The sequence below is a fragment of the Giraffa tippelskirchi genome, chromosome 5 (assembly GCF_054371585.1).
Source record: "Giraffa tippelskirchi isolate mGirTip1 chromosome 5, T2T-mGirTip1v1.2.pri, whole genome shotgun sequence".
NCBI lineage: Eukaryota > Metazoa > Chordata > Mammalia > Artiodactyla > Giraffidae > Giraffa > Giraffa tippelskirchi.
Window position 1 is genome coordinate 192,569,388 of NC_137279.1, and position 17,638 is coordinate 192,587,025.

At 52.7% G+C, this 17,638-nt stretch overlaps 1 long non-coding RNA gene across 1 annotated transcript; it reads right to left on the bottom strand.

The window, feature by feature from the left end:
• Positions 1-1,804: 1,804 nt before the first annotated feature.
• LOC145507155 (uncharacterized) lies at positions 1,805-17,529 on the bottom strand. The gene is made up of 4 exons (XR_014054619.1): positions 15,715-17,529; positions 15,297-15,612; positions 5,709-5,926; positions 1,805-3,155 (listed from the first exon to the last, which is right to left on the bottom strand). It is a non-coding gene; the product is annotated as an uncharacterized LOC145507155 (long non-coding RNA).
• Positions 17,530-17,638: the final 109 nt, after the last annotated feature.

A 17,638-nucleotide genomic window follows, 5' to 3' on the forward strand; every position in this document is an offset into this window, starting at 1 on the left:
TCCTCAGATCAGCTGCTGCTGCTGATAAAGGACCCCTCCCTGCTGCACACCCTCACCCACCGCTGGGCACCGGCCACCGACCCTCAGGGCAGGGAGGGTAGAGGGTCGCACTCCAGCCAGGCCTGGCCGCCTGGCCTCACCCTTCCCCACCAGCCCCTTCGGAGAGACCCGAGGGGCCCCTGTGCCGGGGGGAGGGGCTGAGCGCAGGGGTCCTCGCGATCCTGTTATATGATGACACAGCAGGGCCAGCTGCGGGAGGTGCCACAGCTCGGCGGGCCCCTGGTGAGGCGGTCACGGGCAGGGTCACGGGCAGGGTCACGGGCTGCTCCGCATGGCTGATGCCTTCTGAAACCTTAAGAACTCTGGGTGCAATGCCCTTTCACATGCAAATACACATTTACCCCAGAGCAGAAGTGACAGCTCAAAGTCACATTTGTTCATTCAACAAACATCTCTTGAGCACCAACTATATGCCAGGCACTGGAATGCGGGGCTGAGCAGTCAGGGTTGGGGGAGCCTCAGCGGGTAAGGCGGAGGGTGCTCACCCTCTTATAAGCTGAAGGGCAAGAAGCAGGAAGGGGCGGACAGGGCGCCTGTGCCAGAAGGGGGGCCCCCTGGCTCCTCCCACCGCACTCCTCCCACCCCTCCACTCCCACCTCACTCCTCCCACCTCGTCCCTCCCACCCAACTCCTCCCACCGCGCCCCTCCCACTGCACCCCTCCCACCTCTGGCCCCTCCCACCCCGCCCACCTCGCTCGTCCCACCCCCAGCTCCTCCCGCCCCCGGCTCCTCCCACCTCTTCCCGCCCCTGGCTCCTCCCACCTCCTCCCACCCCACTCCTCCCCCTCCCAGCTCCTCCCACCCCGCTCCTTCTACCCCATACCTCCCACCTCGCTCCTCCCACAGCACCCCTGGGCCCTGGCTGACCCCTCGGCTCCCCCCCACAGGCTCCAGGTTAACCAGTCCAGACTGGGCCCAGGAATCTGTATTTTATGGAGAACTCCAGGGAATTCTCTGCAAAGAAGTTTGGGAAGTGCATCAGTGCTGGGGTTCCCCGCGTCCCCAGAGATCAACTGCCCTACAGAGACTCCATTAAAAGGGGTGTTCTCCGGCATGCAGGTCTCTGAAAGCACCCAGAGGGCCTGGCAAGCACCGCGGCCGCTGGGTGGGTGGCTCCGCTTGACAGGCTGGGAAACGGAGTGTCGCAAGGAAGGATGTGCCCTCCCGCCACGAGGGCAGCGAGGGGCCAGCCTGGAACGGCAGCCAGCTCCTGGTGCCCCCCTTGGGGGGCCCTCCACCTGCTTCCGAGAAGGGCAGGATGAGCAGGGGCCGCAGCCAGGGGGCAGCTCTGGGGACCGAGGGGCTCCCTCCAGGGAAGCCTCAGCCTCGTCCCCTGCTGAGCCCACCAGGGGAAGCTGGCCGGCTGCCCACTGGAGACAGCGCTGCGCTGCTAGCACAGGCCAGCAGAGACACCCTCCTGCGGGGTCACAGCCCAGTCACCTCCGGCTCTGGGGCCTGAGGATGGGCGCTCTACAGCTGTAAGGCCGACCCCCAGCCCTGGGAGGCAGTGTGGTGTTCACGTCTCCACATATTGCTGCCTGCACATACCGAGGAACCACGGGTGTTCAGGAGCGGTCTGGACGAAGACCCCAGCCCTCCCACCCGGCTGGCATCAAACTGTGTTTCATGACCCACGCATAACGGGCTGGTTTCAGCTCCCTGGGGCCCCCGCAGACAGGCCGAATCCAGCCATTGGACACACTTGGGCTTCTTGGCAACCACGTCACATCCAAGGCAGTGGTGCGAGAGCTTCACAGAGAACGTACTGCCTCTGAATTTTACTAAGAATCGTAGGGGGGAAAAAAAGCAGAAAATAATGAATTAACGTGAAGCCAAAACAATAAACTGTTTAGCTGTGGATCCGAAGACTTCACTGAGACAACTCCTCAGGGTGCGGGCGTCGGGCCCAGGGCCGCGTCCTCTGCAGGAGGGACGGTCCCCTAGTCCGGCCCCTGGAGAGCTCAGGCCAGCCAGTGAGGACAGGGGTGCAGGCGGGCAGCGGCCGCCTGGAGGAGGGCTGTGGGGGGCCTGGGTCTGCCCAGGGTGTGGGATGCACAGTCTTCACCTACAGGGCCTTGGAGCCGCCGTGTTAACGCTTTTCACTGACACCGCAAGTTCCACAATGTGAAAGACTGGTGGGTCAGCCCTGTCTCCGTCTGCAGTGTTTCGATGTTCTGTTTTGTTCTGAATCTTTTCAAACCATGTTGTCGCGTGTACCAATCCTAGTACAATGTGTGAGAGCTTCTCCAGGCTGGAGAGCTAGGAGTTGAATTGGAAGTAAACTGCCAGCTTTGAAGACAATGCCAGGCCACTCCTAGAGGAGCTGTAGTAGTTGTTCAGGTGCTCAGTTGTGTCTGACTCGGCAACCCCATGAACTGCAGCATGCCAGGTTTCCCTGTCCTTCACCATCTCCTAGAGTTTGCTCAAATTCATATCCATTGAGTCAGTGATGCCATCCAACCATCTCTGCCCTTCTCCTCCTGCCTTCAATCTTTCCCAGCATCAGGGTCTTTTCTAATGAGTTTTGGTCTTTTCCTTATGCTGTTTGCATCAGATGGCCAAAATACTGGAGCTTCACCTTTAGCAACAGTTCTTCCAAAGAATATTCAGTGTTGATTTCCTTTAGGATTGACTGGTTTGATCTCTTTGCAGTCCAAGGGACTTTCAAGAGTCTTCTCCAACACCACAGTTCGGAAGCATCGATTTTTCATCACTCAGCCTTCTTCCTGGCCCAGCTCTCACATCCATACACCATTTTGCCATAAAGTCTCTCTTTGAAGGAGGATTCCTACATGTCAATAGCAAAACATACTCTTTCCTCTATAGAAATGGTTTTAGAACTCCTTATTTCTTCACATTTAAGTTTTTAATAAATGTATCTGGAATTCATCTGTGTGTATGGTGTGAGGCAGGAATGTAATCTTTCCCGCAAAGTAGCCACTTTTCCAAGTTATCTGGTGAACGGCCATCTGCCCTCCCTGGATCTGTTAAGCTCTGGTTCACACATATAAATGGTCTCTTTCCGGGCCTTCCTCCTGTTCCTGTTTGCACAACCCCCACACTCGTGTAAGTAGGGGACGCTGTGCCTTCACAGCTGGTGGGACAGAAAACAAAAAAATAAATAAATAAAAACAAAACCAAAAAATCCTTCGCTTTTCCAATTTAAAACTGCTTGCAATTTATACTTCCATATGAATTTTAGAATCGCTTTGTCAAGTTCCCTGAAAAGTCTTTTTTTCTTCCTGTTACATCTGTAGGGTTTCAAGTAGATTTGCTTTGATTTTACAAGTTAATCGGGGGATGAACGAGCATGTTTAGAACAGAGTCTGCCCACCATCTGACGTGGCATCATCCTCGATTTTTTCAGGTCCTTATATCTGTCAGCAAAGTTTTATGACTTTCCCAGAAAGCTATTCTTAGGCCTATTTCTAAGGACACATTTCTGCAGGGGTTTCAAACACGCCTTGTGCTTCCACCCTGATCTCTAGTTGGCTTCTGCTGGGCACAGACAGGCTGGGTTCTGCACAGAGATTGCATGACCCCTGTGCTTTGGATCGCTGATCGAGTCCTTGCTGTCAAACCATCAGCCCAAATGTTTTTGAAAAATTAAATCTGATTGAGAGCCCCACTAGCAGAACTGATGAAAATGTTGAGTGTGTCTTTGATGTGTTTGACGCCTTCCCGGTTTGGCTGAAGAACAGGAGGGACTGGCCAGCGGGGCTGCCGCCAGCTCTGGGTCAGCGCCTGGAGCCCGGCCCCCAACCCTGTGTCCCCACGGGTCCACCTGGCAGGAACCCGGGGCCTCTGCCTTCCTGGCCCCCTGAGTGATTACACAGGTGAGTGAGGGGAGCGGACTGGGACCACCCCAAGCCCTCTCTCCTCCAGGCACACCTTCCCTGGGGCAGATGTGGGTGGGTCGGGGGTCAGTGGCAGAACCCACCGATCAAGGACATTTTTGTCAGAGAATTTTTTTTCTTTCCCTTTTAGTTCTCAAGGCCAGTGTGGCCTCGTCTCTGATTTCCACCTGGACACTTCTTGGTCTAAATATTTTGTCAGATTTAGATTCATAGCTAGCCGCCTGTCTCATCTGATTTTCCCCTGGCAGACAGGTTTCAAGGCAGGTTTCCCTTCTGACTTTTAGATGATTCTACCTTAATCCGTGACGGCTAGTCCCCTGTTCTCGACACAACTCTGGGGGGCCATGGGGACCTTAAGGGTCATGGCTATATGGGATCAGAGTCTACCCTAATGACCCATCTGAGCTTGAGCCTCTGCAAAGACCCTGCTTCCCAGTAAGGTCACCTTCACAGGCCCTGGGGTTAGGATCCAGCATTTCTCAGGGGAGACACTCTACCCCTTGGTGACCTGTAGGGGCAACAACTCAGCTGCAGGGCTGTGTGTCATGGGGATCCCTGAGGCATGCCGTCCAAGCGTTGAGGGCAGGGGTGTGGGTGAGTCTCTGGGGGGTTATTCATCCCCTGGCCAGTCTGGGGACTCAGGGCTCTGTCTGCTGGGAGATCAGTGACGCGGACACTGGCCTGGGATTCCGGAGTACCCACACTACAGTTTCAGGGACCCAGCAGCCTCTGGACGGCCCTTACCCTGGTGGGCAGATTTCCTGCCTCTGCGAAACCTGAGTGTGTGTGGACCTGAGGCCCTTTGGTTGATTCAATTCTCCTTGTTTGTGACCCTGTGATTTAAGGGGACTAAAGGGAAATAAAGCCCGACTGAGTTCTGCACTCAGACGTCACTGTTAGTGTAACAGGAGATGCCTGTTGAGTCCAGTGACCTACACGGGGCCGGAAGTCTCACTGTCAGGCCTCAGGGAGGGCATTTCGGTGGGCAGAGGTTGAGTCAAGCATACCACATCACCCCCAGTGGAACCACCCGGAGGGGGTGGTCATCACCCCCAGGGGACACAACCCCTGAGGGGACATCACCTCCAGTGGTCATCCCCTCCAGAGGCTATCACCTTTAGGGACCTCCCTGGGGTGGTGCCCCCCGACACACCCCACACACTTTATTCTGCAGCATTTGGGGAAATGTCCCTTATCACCAAGCATCAGTCACTTCCTTATGGCCTGTGTTTTTCTTAAAATGGACCTGGACTTCCGATAAAATTGCGCGGCACGGTTGCCCTGGACCCTGGACTCTCTTCTGTTCCTGCCTCACGGGCCTTGGAAGGGTCTCCGCTCTCTGTGAGTAAGACCACGTACTGTGAAGCTGGGGGATGGGAAGGAGGTGGGGACCTCCCCACTCCCTTCTCCAGGGGTGCCCTGCGGCCCAGCGCCACCATGCTCAGCCTCTCCCTGTCGATTATTTGCTCTCTGCACCCCTGTTTCCCATTCCCTTCTCTGCCTTGCAGGTCCTGCCTCCCAGTCTCAGCTGACAAGCGCATGGAGCCAGCCCGGGTCTCAGCACCAGCTGCGGGAGGTGAGGGCGTCCTGTCCTGGTCTGCTTCTCTCTCTCACCGACTCCTGATGGTGGAGACCCTGGACGTGGGGCCTGTCCTGGGGCCGCGTGGTGCAGAGACAATAGAGGAGGGACAGGGTGAGCCCCGTCCTTCCATCTCCTCCACCTGGGCTCGGAGGCACCTCAGACCAGCTGCGGGGAGGTGCCCACGTCCACACATCCCACTGGAACCCACCTGAAGCCCCGATGGGAGCAAGGACATCCTGTACACACTGAGTGCTTCAGCATCACATGCAGAAAGGGCTAGGCGGGCGGGCAGCGAGGTTTTGGCTTTTCGAGATGAGATCGTCAGCAAAGAAATCACCCCCAAAGGAGGATGGCTGGCCTGCCGAGGTCTTCGTGCAGATAGCTCTCTGCCTCCCAGCAGGTCCCCAGCCCCACACGGTCCTCCTGCTAAGAGATTGCCCACTAGGTCAGGAGGCAGGGGAGATCTCATATTCTCAGGGAGCACACACTCTTCCCCTGCTTCTTAGCGGATTTTGAAAACCCTTATCCTATTTTCCAGATGCTCATTCTCCCAGCCTCCCTTGTAGGAAGGAACAGGCATATGACACACCCAAGCCAAGTGAGATGTAAGCAGGATACTGCAGGGAGACTTCTGGGAAAGCTTTTCTCTCTCTTAAGAAGTATAGATACAAGAGGAGAGTTCCCTGGTGCTACTCCTCCCTCTCTGTTCTGCCTTGGAATGTAGATGTGATTCCTGACTAGCGGCAGCCATCTTGCAACTGTGTGGTATAGGCATAAGGTTGAAAAGTTTTCACAGTCAGAAGATAAAAAGAATCTGGATCCCTGATGGCATTACTGAGCTTCCAGATTAACCCTGAGACTATTTAAACCTAGAATTCTTATTGATATCACGACAAACATCCTGATGATTCAGATCATGCTGTTGGATTTTCCGTTACTTACAGCTGTAAATACCCAAACTGATGTGTCATTTATAAGTTCTACACATCAAGTGCTACTGCTGATACAGGGAGGTATCACTGGAGACCTACTGGGAGTCAAGAACTCCTGTCCCTACCCTGCAGTAGCCAGGATCCCTTCCCCTAGGGGTCAATGGAGGTCAGGTAGGGAACCTGGATTTCTTCCCGCTTGGAAGTAATGAGGCAATGCCTCCACTTCCCTTGCAAAAGAAGCATCAGAGGAAATCAGCTAAAAGAGAAGATTTAAATAAGATCCAGGGTTTCATAACATAATACACAAAGTATCCAGATAAACTGAAAGTCATTTGTCATACCAAGAGCCAGGAAATATCAAATTGAAGAAAAGAAGAAAATCAAAACATGCCAACAATTAAATGACAGAGATATCAGAATTATCTGACAAAGATTTCAAAGCAGCCATCATGAAAATACTTTCAAAAGCAATTAAAAATACGCTTGAAATAAATAAAAAACTGAAAGTTTTCAGAAAATAAACTAGAAAGTCCCTACAATGAAATAGATGATATAAAGAAAACTAAACAGAAAATTTAGAACTTAAAATGACTAAATTTTAAAGAATTTAAAAAGATCAATGAATGGGCCCAAGCAGAAGAATGGGGGAGACAGGAAAAATAAGTGAACTGGAAAATAGAATAGAGAGATTACCCAATCTGAATAACAGAAAGTTTAACAAAAGTAATAATAACAGAATCGCAAGGACCGGTGGGACTCTAGAATAGATTGAGGACTTGTGCCATCGGAGCCTCAGAAAAAAAGGAGATGGAAGGAGGGGCCAAAAAAAAAAAAAGGTACTTGAAGAAATAATGGCAAAAAACTTTCTGAATTTAGCAAAAGAAACTAACCTATAGATTCAAGAGGCTGAACAAACTCCAAACACAATAAACCACAAACAGTCCATACAAAGACAACACCATAGTCAAACCTGTTGTTTTTGTTCAGTCACTAAATTGCACCCGACTTTTTGAAACCCCGTGGATTGCAGCACACCAGGCTTCCGTGTCCTTCACTATTTCCCAGAGTCTGCTCAAATTCATGTCCATTGATTCGGTGATGCTATCCAACCATCTCTTCCTCTGTCATCCACTTCTCCTGCCCTCAATCTTTCCTAGCATCAGGGTCTTCTCTAATGAGTTGGCTCTTCGCGTCAGGTGGCCAAAGTATTAGAGTTTCAGTTTCAGCATTAGTCCTTCAGATGAGTATTTAGGACTGATTTCCTTTAGGATTCAGTTCAGTTCAATCACTCAGTCATGTCCGACTCTTTGCGACCCCATGGACTGCAGCACGCCAGGCCTCCCTGTCCATCACCAACTCCCGAAGTTTACTCAAACTCATGTCCATTGAGTCAGTGATGCCATCCAACCATCTCATCCTCTGTCATCCCCTTCTCCTCCCGCCTTCAATCTTTTCCAGCATCAAGGTCTTTTCCAATGAATCACTTCTTCGCGTCAGGTGGCCAAAGTATTGGAGTTTCAGCTTCAGCATCAGTCCTTCCAATGAATATTCAGGACTGATTTCCTTTAGGATTGATCAGAGTCAAATCTGACAAAGAAAAAGTTTTGAAAGCTACCAAACAGAAATGAAGCATTACTAACAATGGTGGAGGAGGCTAGGGATGGGAGAAATCATTTAAATGACTGAATTTATCCTCAGAAACCCTAGGACCCAGAAAAAAAAAGTAGCAAGACATTTTCCCATGCTGAAGGAAAGAGCTGTCAACCCAGAGTCCTAGATCCACCGGAAATAAGCTTCAGGGATGAAGGGAAATGAAGACATTCTCGAATAAAGAAAAACTCAGACAACTTTAGCACCAGCAGATCTACCCTGATAAAATGCCTAAATGAAACCCTCTATACAGAAAAGATAAAAGTGAGAAACTTGGGGTACCAGTAAGAAAGAAAGGGGCTTCCCTGGTCACTCAGCTGGTAAAGAATCTTCCTGCAATGCAGGAGACCCCAGTTCAATTCCTGGGTCAGGAAGATCCCCTGGAGAAGGGGTAGGCTACCCACTCCAGTATTCTTGGGCTTCCTGGTGGCTCAGATGGTGGATACCCTCTGGCCCCTCAGTCCCCTGCAATGCAGGAGACCTGAGTTCGATCCCTAAGTTGGGAAGATTCCCCTGGAGCAGGGCATGTCAACCCACTTCAGTATTCTTCTTGCCTGGAGAATTCCCATGGACAGAGGAACCTGGCAGGCTACAGTCCGTGAGGCTGCAAAGAGATGGGCATGATTGAATGACTAAGCATAGCAAAGCACAAGGAGGGAGAAACAGGTAAGAAAGTGGGTAAATACAACAGATTTTCCTTTCATTCATTAGTTTCTGCAAAGTATGTTTGGAAAATAAGCAAATGTCGTTAACTGACATAGTTCTAAGTGTATTCACAGGGAATATTTAAGACAGTGATGCTATAAATGGGAAGGGGTCGAGGTTTGTAGAGGGAACTGACTCAAATTGGCAAGCCAATGATACTATTAAACTTGATAAGTTACGTATGTGTAATATAGCACCTAAAATAGCCACTAAAAAACTACACAGAGATGTGCATCCAAAACACTGTAGACAAATCAACACGGGATGCTAAAAATACGTCAAGTAACCTACAGAAATACAGGAAAAAGAAACAAAGAACACATCTGGCAGAAAACCAAAGTTAAATTGGGAACCATAGTCTTCACATACCCATGACTGCATTAAGTACAAATAGTCTCAGGACAGCATTTAAAGGACAGAGACTGGAAGACTGGATAAACAAACCATACCCAACCATAAGCAGACAGCAAGAAATTCACCTCAACACAATGATAGAGACGGGCAAAACTGAAACACTGGTGAGAGGGGCTTCCCTGGTGGTCCAGTGGTTGGCAGTCCACCTGCCAATGAATGGGGACGTGGGTTCGATCCCTTGTCTGGGAAGATCCCACAGGCGTCCAGAGCAACCAATCCCGTGTGCCACAACTTCTGAGCCCGCGCTCTAGAGCCCGTCTCCAAGCCACCCAGAGCTCCGAGAGCCCCTGGGGAGAGGGACCCAGGTCACGGGACCCACAGTGAGCAAACAGCCCAGCAAGGAGAGTGAGGGGTCGCGGCCACACTGTCCTCCCTGCTGCCCATGGCCAGGCCGCCAGCCACGCCCGGTGGAGGAGCGGGTCAGCCCTCCAGCCCCTCAGTCCCTGCGCCGACTCCCAATTCAGGAGCAGCGCTTCTTCAAACGGAGCCTCTCATTTGCAGAGCACTTGGCAGCGTGCAAGGGTTTCCAGGGAATGATCACGGTTTCCAGGGAATGATCACGGTTTCCAGGGAATGATCACGGTTTCCAGGGAATGATCACAGCATCCAGGGAATGATCACAGCATCCAGGGAATGATCACGGCATCCAGGGAATGATCACAGCAAGGAGGCCCAAAAGGTGGGCCCGCTGCTTTCCAGGGCCCCTCCCCTCCAGTCAGAAGCGGAACCCGCCACGAACATCCCCTCCACCACCAGGCTCTCTACCTCCTTCCAGGGGAGCCCAGTCCTGGGCGCTGCCCATGCCCGGTCCAGAGCATCCTTGTAGAATCAATGACAGAATAAGTGAATGCATCTTCAAAATGCAAACATTCTTGAAATATCAAAGAAAGAGAAGCAGGTAAATGGGGAAATTCGAGAGGCATTCCTTATCACCAGGAAACCCCTGGCCAGGTGCCCAGAGCCCCAGAAAGCCCCGCCTGACTCCCACCAGGGGTCCTGGCCAGGGGTCTGGGCCCCTGCAGCTGGGTTCTGTGGGTGACGGGCTCGGCTCCCGTCTCCACCGGCCTGTGTCTCTAAAGCACATCTACTTCTGCAGTCTCTCAGACTCCCCCCACCCTAGGCCCAGCAAACCCCACGGGGGTGAGATTGTATCTCTGTTTGTTTTGGTCGATTGAACAGTTTCTTTCCTTGTTCAACATTTTTCAGATTTCTGGGGATTGTTTTCCACCTCTTGATGTTGTCTGGGCCCCGGCCAACGGAAACACACGCCGTCTGCCTGCGGCTGCGGGAGGAGAGCGGAAGCTGAGGGCTGAGATGCTTGTTAAATTTAGCTTCTCTTGGGCAGATTTATCTCCATTAATCATAACCCAGCAGAGTCTGATTTCCCTAAATCTAGCCCCCTGTGTGGATATGTGCGTCCCTCCCAGAGCGGATTTCCTGGAGCGAACACCCACACAGCTCCCTCGAGAGTCCAGCAGCCGCAGCAAAGGGCGGAATCCAGGGGACGCAGGTGCTGGGCGCTTCTCACTGGACCCTGGGGCCGGGAGGCGGGAAGCACACAGGGCCGGGCTCCCGGGACCTGACGGGGGCCCCAGCTGGAAGGGGACGGTCACAGGGTGGCTGAGATGCCTTTCCTTCACCTCTGGGCACACAGGCGAGGGTCTTCATACTTGTATAGGAGCTTCATACTTGGAGAGGAAATGAAATCTACAAGACTTCGGATTCACACACGCCCCACACGACAGGTCATCTTCTGCTTAACTGAGCACTAAGGTCACTGTTGACCAGATGGCAGCTGCCACGCGGCTCCAGGCCTCCAGCGGCTTCCAGCTGGTGGAGCTCATGTCCAGACTGACCAGCGTGCAGGAGGTGATATGACACCCCCACACACACCAATCTCCCACCTCGCTCAGGGTGCCTGGACAGTCCGTCTGCCGGGGAGCTCGCCCCTACCCCACCGGGCCTCCACCCCAGCTCCGTGCCCAGAGCTCAGATGCCGTCGCCCACTGGCAGTGGCAGCCACACTGGGGACCAGGCAGAAGCTCTGCAGGAGGTCAGCATCAGTGGATGTCACAGGTTGGAGGTTTCCCACATGGACGTCTGGACCAAGGGGAGTGTGCTGGCCTGAAAAAGACTTTCCAAGAAGATTTCCACCATACTCGTCTACAAGCGGCCCAGCCAGGCTGCAGAAACCCGCCATCGTGCAAAGCAGAAGCCTTTACCAACACAGAGCAGGTGGCACCCTCCAGCCCGCCGAGCTCACCACCCAGGTGAGCGGCCAGTTGTGAGCGGAGGAGACTGAGAAGGAGGAATCTCACTTCACCATCAAACAGGAAGCAAATCGATTTGGAGTCGCTGCAGCTGAACCCAGGAGGCCGGGGTGAGGATGCCCAGAACCGGGTGCCTCGCCCCCTGCAGGCGGCACTGCTGTGTCAACAGCTCTGACCGCTGGGTCACACAAGAAGAGGCACCTGTGACACCTGAGAGGCACTGCCCTCTACCTCCTGCTGCCACGAAGGTCACCCTTCCCAGGAAGGGAGGAGATGCCAAAGATGCAGGGCCAGGTCACGGCCAGGCTGAGCCTCTGGGCGCAATCAGGCCTCGGAGGGGCAACTCCACGAGCCGTGGACTCTGTGCCATGAATAAATCTCTATCCGATCCACCTTGATGCCATGGCGTGAACCTGGCTCAGCCAGGTGACACCCCAGCCTGGTGATGAGCTGAGAGCCCAGAGGTAGTCAAGGCTGGCCCTGATTTGAGTCCACTTCCTTCCCACCGGCTGCAGGACCACCAACACGGTTAGCAAAGACCCACGAGAAAGCAGGAACTTTCAGGCTGCGTGGACAGGGAGCCAGGCAAGACCGCCCCAGCAGCAGGGCTGGGGTTCCAGGTATATGACTCTCTCTAAGGCCCAGGGAGCCTACCTGTGATCAGGGGTTATAAGACACTTGTCTCACAAGCGTGAGGCACACGCTGTCTTCGTGAGACACATTTTAGATCAAAGATGCAGGCAGTTTGTAAACCGATGGAACTAAATGATGGAAAATTACAGCACGTGGCAGCAGTCACAAGGAGGCTGGAGTGGCCGCTTTAATAACAAACAAAATCGACTTGGAAGCAAAAATACTACTAGGGATTAACAGTGACACTTTAAAACAAGAAAAGGGTCAACCCATCGGGAAGAGATACAATGATATGTGCACCTGACAACAGACAACCGTGGCTCACAAAGCAAACACTGACAGAAAGGAGTGAGAGAGGCGCTTCCACACTCCAGCAATAGCTGGAGATTTCAGTGCCCCCACTGTCAACAGTGGGGAGACAGAGAGAAACGGAAGATTTAAATAACGCGGTAACAGATGTGTGAGAACACCGCACCCAGCAGCTGCAGGACACACCCGCTTCCTGAAGGCACACGGAAGGCTAAGAGGGAGCATATGCTCGGCCATCAGTCGGCCTCCGTGAACGTCATGGGACAGAAATGCCACTACATTCGGGGACCACAATGCAATGGACGTCAACAGCAGAGAGAAAACTGGGAGAGTTGCAAATATGTGGAATTAAATAAGCCGAGGAAGAAATCAAAAGGACATCTTGAAATGCTGCTGCTGCTGCTGCTGCTAAGTCGCTTCAGTCGTGTCCGACTCTGTGTGACCCCATAGACGGCAGCCCACCAGGCTCCCCCGTCCCTGGGGTTCTCCAGGCAAGAATACTGGAGTGGGTTGCCATTTCCTTCTCCAGTGCATGAACGGGAAAAGTAAAAGTGAAGTTGCTCAGTCGTGTACGACTCTTAGCGACCCCATGGACTGTAGCCTACCAGGCTCCTCCATCCATAAGATTTTCCAGGCAAGAGTACTGGAGTGAGGTGCCATCGCCTTCTCCGCATCCTGAAATACTTCGGGATAAATGGTAACGAAGACATGAAGCAGCGGAACGTGCAGGGCGCGGCCGAGGCAGCGCTCAGGAGCGAGTGCGGGGCTGTGAGTGCCTCCATCGGGAAAGCAATGCCCCCACCTTTCTGAGCTTCCACCGTAACACGCTGGAGAAAGAAAGACACACTGGCTCTTACAAAAGCAGAGGGAAGGAGACAACGCCAGCCTGGAAATGCATGGAACAGAGGCCAGACAAGCAACGGAGAAAGATCAGTGCGACCAACCCTGGTTCCTGAAAACAGCAAACAAAAACAACAAGCTAGTAGCCAGACTGGCCAGGAAAAAGCGGGAGATGAAAACTGCTAGAATCAGATAAGAAAACGAGGGGCCATGGCGACCAATCTTACAAAAATACAAAGAATTATAAAGGAACGCCAGTGTTGCTGAGCATGAGGAGAAATCAGGGCCTCTGTGCACTGCGGCCGGGAGGGCGGGGTGGCGGGTGGGAATGTAAATGGTGCGGTCACTTCAGAAAACGGTCCAGCATTTCCAGTTAAATACAGAAGTGCCACTTGTGTGTGCCTTGTGCTCTGGGCTCAGCTGGGTCCAACTCTGAGGGACTGTGTGGACTGTAACCCACCAGGTTCCTCTGTTCATGGGATTCTGCAGGCAAGAATACTGGGGTGGGTTGCCATTTCCTCCTCCAGGGATCTTCCCAACCCAGGGATCAAACCTGAGACTCCTGTGTCTCCTGCGTTGGCAGGCAGATTCTTTACCACTGAACCACCTGGGAAGTCCCATACAACACGGCAATTCCACTCACAGGGAAATAATCAGGAGAAACGAAAACACATGTCCACACAAACACTCGCACGTGAACGTTTGTATCGGCATTATTCACAGTTCTCAGAGGGTGGGAAGAAGCCAAAAGTGCATCAGCTCATGATGGATGGACACAATGTGGTCTATCCTTAGGGTGGAACATCATTTGAGCACAAAAAGGAAAGACAGACTAACAGATTCTATAGCATCATTCGAAGTGAAAGAAGCCAGTCCCCAAAGAAATGTCCAGAAAAGGCAAATAAACACAGATAGAAAGTAGATCATGCTTGGTGAGGGGATGGGAAGATAATGTGGATGATAGCTAAAGGGTCTGGGACTTCTTTCGGGAGTCGTGAAATGTTCTGCAATTTACTGTGGATGGTGGTATATACCTGTGAATACACTAAAAACCACTGGACTGTACACTTAACAAGTAAAACACGCGCACACAAAACATCAGCCAGACGAACACAACAAGACACAGACAGGAAAATAATTCACACCTGCAAAAATGAGAAAAGTTTAGCAGGACTCTTGCAATGCAACAGAGAAGCACGGAAAGTAACTGCCAGGAACGTGAAGTTAGCCCAGAGCACCAGTAAAGCCCTTTAGGTGCTAAGCGGTGGCTGGAACGTGGCTCTGAGGCTCGGACCATCCAGAGCAAAGAGCAGAACAGACGCCGGCCCCGTCCTGCTCCGAGTCTGGCTGGTCCTGGCTTCAGGACCCCCGCTGATAAAGGCGAGCTTGGAGCGCCATCCCACGGGGGTCCATGGGACCCACTCATGTCTGGCCTAGCCTCATACAGGCCTTGCCTTCCTGCCCTGAAACGGTCATAAGAAAAGGCCAACCACAGGGCCAAAATTCCATCCCTCAAGACTCAAGGTATGTGGCTATCCCCAGGGGAGCCCCTGGCTCTGTCCCCTCAAGGCCCACCCCAGCTGCCTCCCCTCTACAAGGCGGCAGTATTTGGGTGCCCACCCTTCTGAGTGGGGTCGTAATAGCACCTTGGGGACTTACTTATATGAGTGCCTGCAGGTGTAGGCCTGCCTGGAGCTTAGTTCAGATCATCACCCTGCTACGCAAATAAGAGTCGTGAGGGACACAGACTTGCGCTGCGGCCAAGTCTCCCACCAGAGTCCCCACCGTGTTCACCAGAGGACAAGGGCTCATCTTCCCTGGGTCTAAACCATTCAAACATGAGCAGAGTGGAGCTCCAGCAGGGCTCAGGGTCCTGGCCTTGGGGAATTTGATGGTGACACTCTCAAAGTCAAGGTCAGGGTCCAGGGGTGGCCTCCATCCCCGTATCCCAGCCAATGCGAGCTCTGCCAAGGCACATGGGAAGGCCGAGAAGTCTGGAATCACAGCTGCTCCAGGCCCGACCAGGCTTTTGGATGCACTCACCAGCCCCGAGGAAGCCCGTGGACGGTGTTGGCAGACGCCCGCTGAAGTGGTAGAGAAGGGCTGATGTCACTGTCCCCAGTGATCAAGGCTGAAGCCGTCTCAGGGCACAAAGCAGAACAAGCAACCTCTGTTTGGGGTCAGTCAACAGCCAGCGCTCCAAGAATTGATTCATAAACAAAACACCTGTTGTTACATTAGAAACACAAGCTAGGACCAAGCTGCTGCTTCTCGCGCATGAGAACAGTAGACGGATCTGGCAATTCTGTGGAAGAGGGAAGATTAGACACTGAAGATGCGAACAAGTAATTCCATGAACCTGTAGTAGAAAGAAGATGCAGGAATTAGTCGAGAATTACAGAAGGGCTGTAAGACATCACCGGGACCACAGACAGAACGGGGAGCAGGCAGACAGGCTCACATCTTCCAAAGAAGAACAGGTGGACGTGTGTTCACTTCCAACACCAGCCAGGGTTTAGCACCGGTGCACACCCTGGATTTCAATAAAGCAGAGCAAAGAAGGGGAGGGGAAACTCCGGGTACCTTGTCCCCAGCATCACAACAGCTTCTGCAGGTGTGTGGAGAGCATCCAGCCACACCTGGGGGCACACTGTGGCACTGCTGTCTCTGCTAACTCAGGAAGCCCTGGGTTGGAACTTCTAAGCTACAACACATCAGAGTGGACAGGTTTTGTTACATTTTCCTTTAATGTCTAAAGAAAGCAGCAGTGCCTGCACGTTTGACTGTGGCTCATAAAATAAGCGTGCTTGATATCTTCTGGGGTATTCCTGATCCCACTCAGCACGTGACTGAGGAAAGATGCTCCCCACTCAGCCCTCACACGGAGAAGCTGTTCTAACTGGGCTCTTCGTGGAGAGTCCAGGAGCCCCTTGGAATGACCACAAGTATCAGTGCTGAAAACACTTTTCTCACCATCTTCACATGAAACCCAACTTCAGTTTTTATTCACATTCCCAATCGTCTTTTGTGTACCTGAAAAACAGCTTGGCCGGGACATCAGATTTTGTATGAAACTGTTCACTGTCTAGGTTGACTGTCATCCATCATGACATGGACATTTCAGATCTAAGCTGACCTCCAAGAAGTAGTTATTACATTCGTAGACTTTCCCCTGGGTTCCAGCAAAGCCTTCAAAACAAGGAGGAGCCTGGACTGACGTCAGCAGGGCCCAGGGGCCCAGGAGGCATGTAGATCGTCAAGTGGATGGAGGGTGCCAAAGAGAGGAGGCAAGAGGCGAGGGAGCCCTAGAAATTCTGCGAAAACTCATCCTGGTTCACACCAGCAGGGTTCAGCTCTCCTGTTTTGACTTGGCCAGCGTCTTCTCTGCGTAAACTCCTGGCACACCTGTGTTCTGTCCCAGGATGTCCTTCTCCAGTGGCCTGAGTCATCCCTGCTTCGTTCTGTAATGAGCGTCTTTCTCTCTGGTATCCGCAGTCAACATCTTACAATGCTGGATGTGTGGAAAAGTTAACAGCTGAAAGGGAGGGACATATGCCAAAGCCGCCTGACCCGTTTCTAGACTTTCTGTTCCGTGGTGATGTGTCAGCTGGGACTTTCAGTTGCACAGAACAGAACTGGGGTGATTTAAGCAGAAAAGCAAATTTATGCAGGGGTTTGGGGGACAGCTCTGAGTACAAGGGCTGGCACCACTGGGACCAGAGAAGGGAGAAGCCTGTCCCCCAGCTCCTCACTCCGCATCTCCTTCATCGGCCTCACTCCCAGCCCATGAGCCACTGGGCTTGCCTCAGTGCCTTAGTTCTGCCACCCAGGCAAGTTCTGAGTTTTCTCTGCTCTGGTTCACCATCTCCATGGGAGACCAGGGTTGTGACAGAAATCAGATGGCATAGTTCATTAGGGTATTCAGGGAGAGTTTAATACAGAGACTGTATGGGTGGACACACAGGGGGTAAGGGAACTACAGGTGATAGTATAAGGTCCAAGGGTAGCATGGAGGGCGACAGCTCCCCTGGCCCAGAGGTGTGTGAGCGTGGATCCAAGGAGATGCTGCCTTGGGGGGCTGTGGCCAGCGACAGGAAACCACCAGTGCAGCCAGCAGGGAGTAAGTACCCTGACTAGCGAGACCTTTCCTCCAGTCTCCTGCTGGGCTTTCCCACCTGCCAGACCCAACAAGGAGCCAGAAGGCAGGGAGAGTGATGCTGGCCAAACATTTCCACTTTCTGCCCAGAAAGTGGCTGGAAAAGGCCTGATTGCACCTGCAAGGACAGGACGGTATCTGCACTGAAGGGCCCTGATTGGACCACTTTGGGTCACGTGTTCACCACTGAGCCAATTGGCTGAGACCAGGGGCGGGGTCTAGTGTGTCA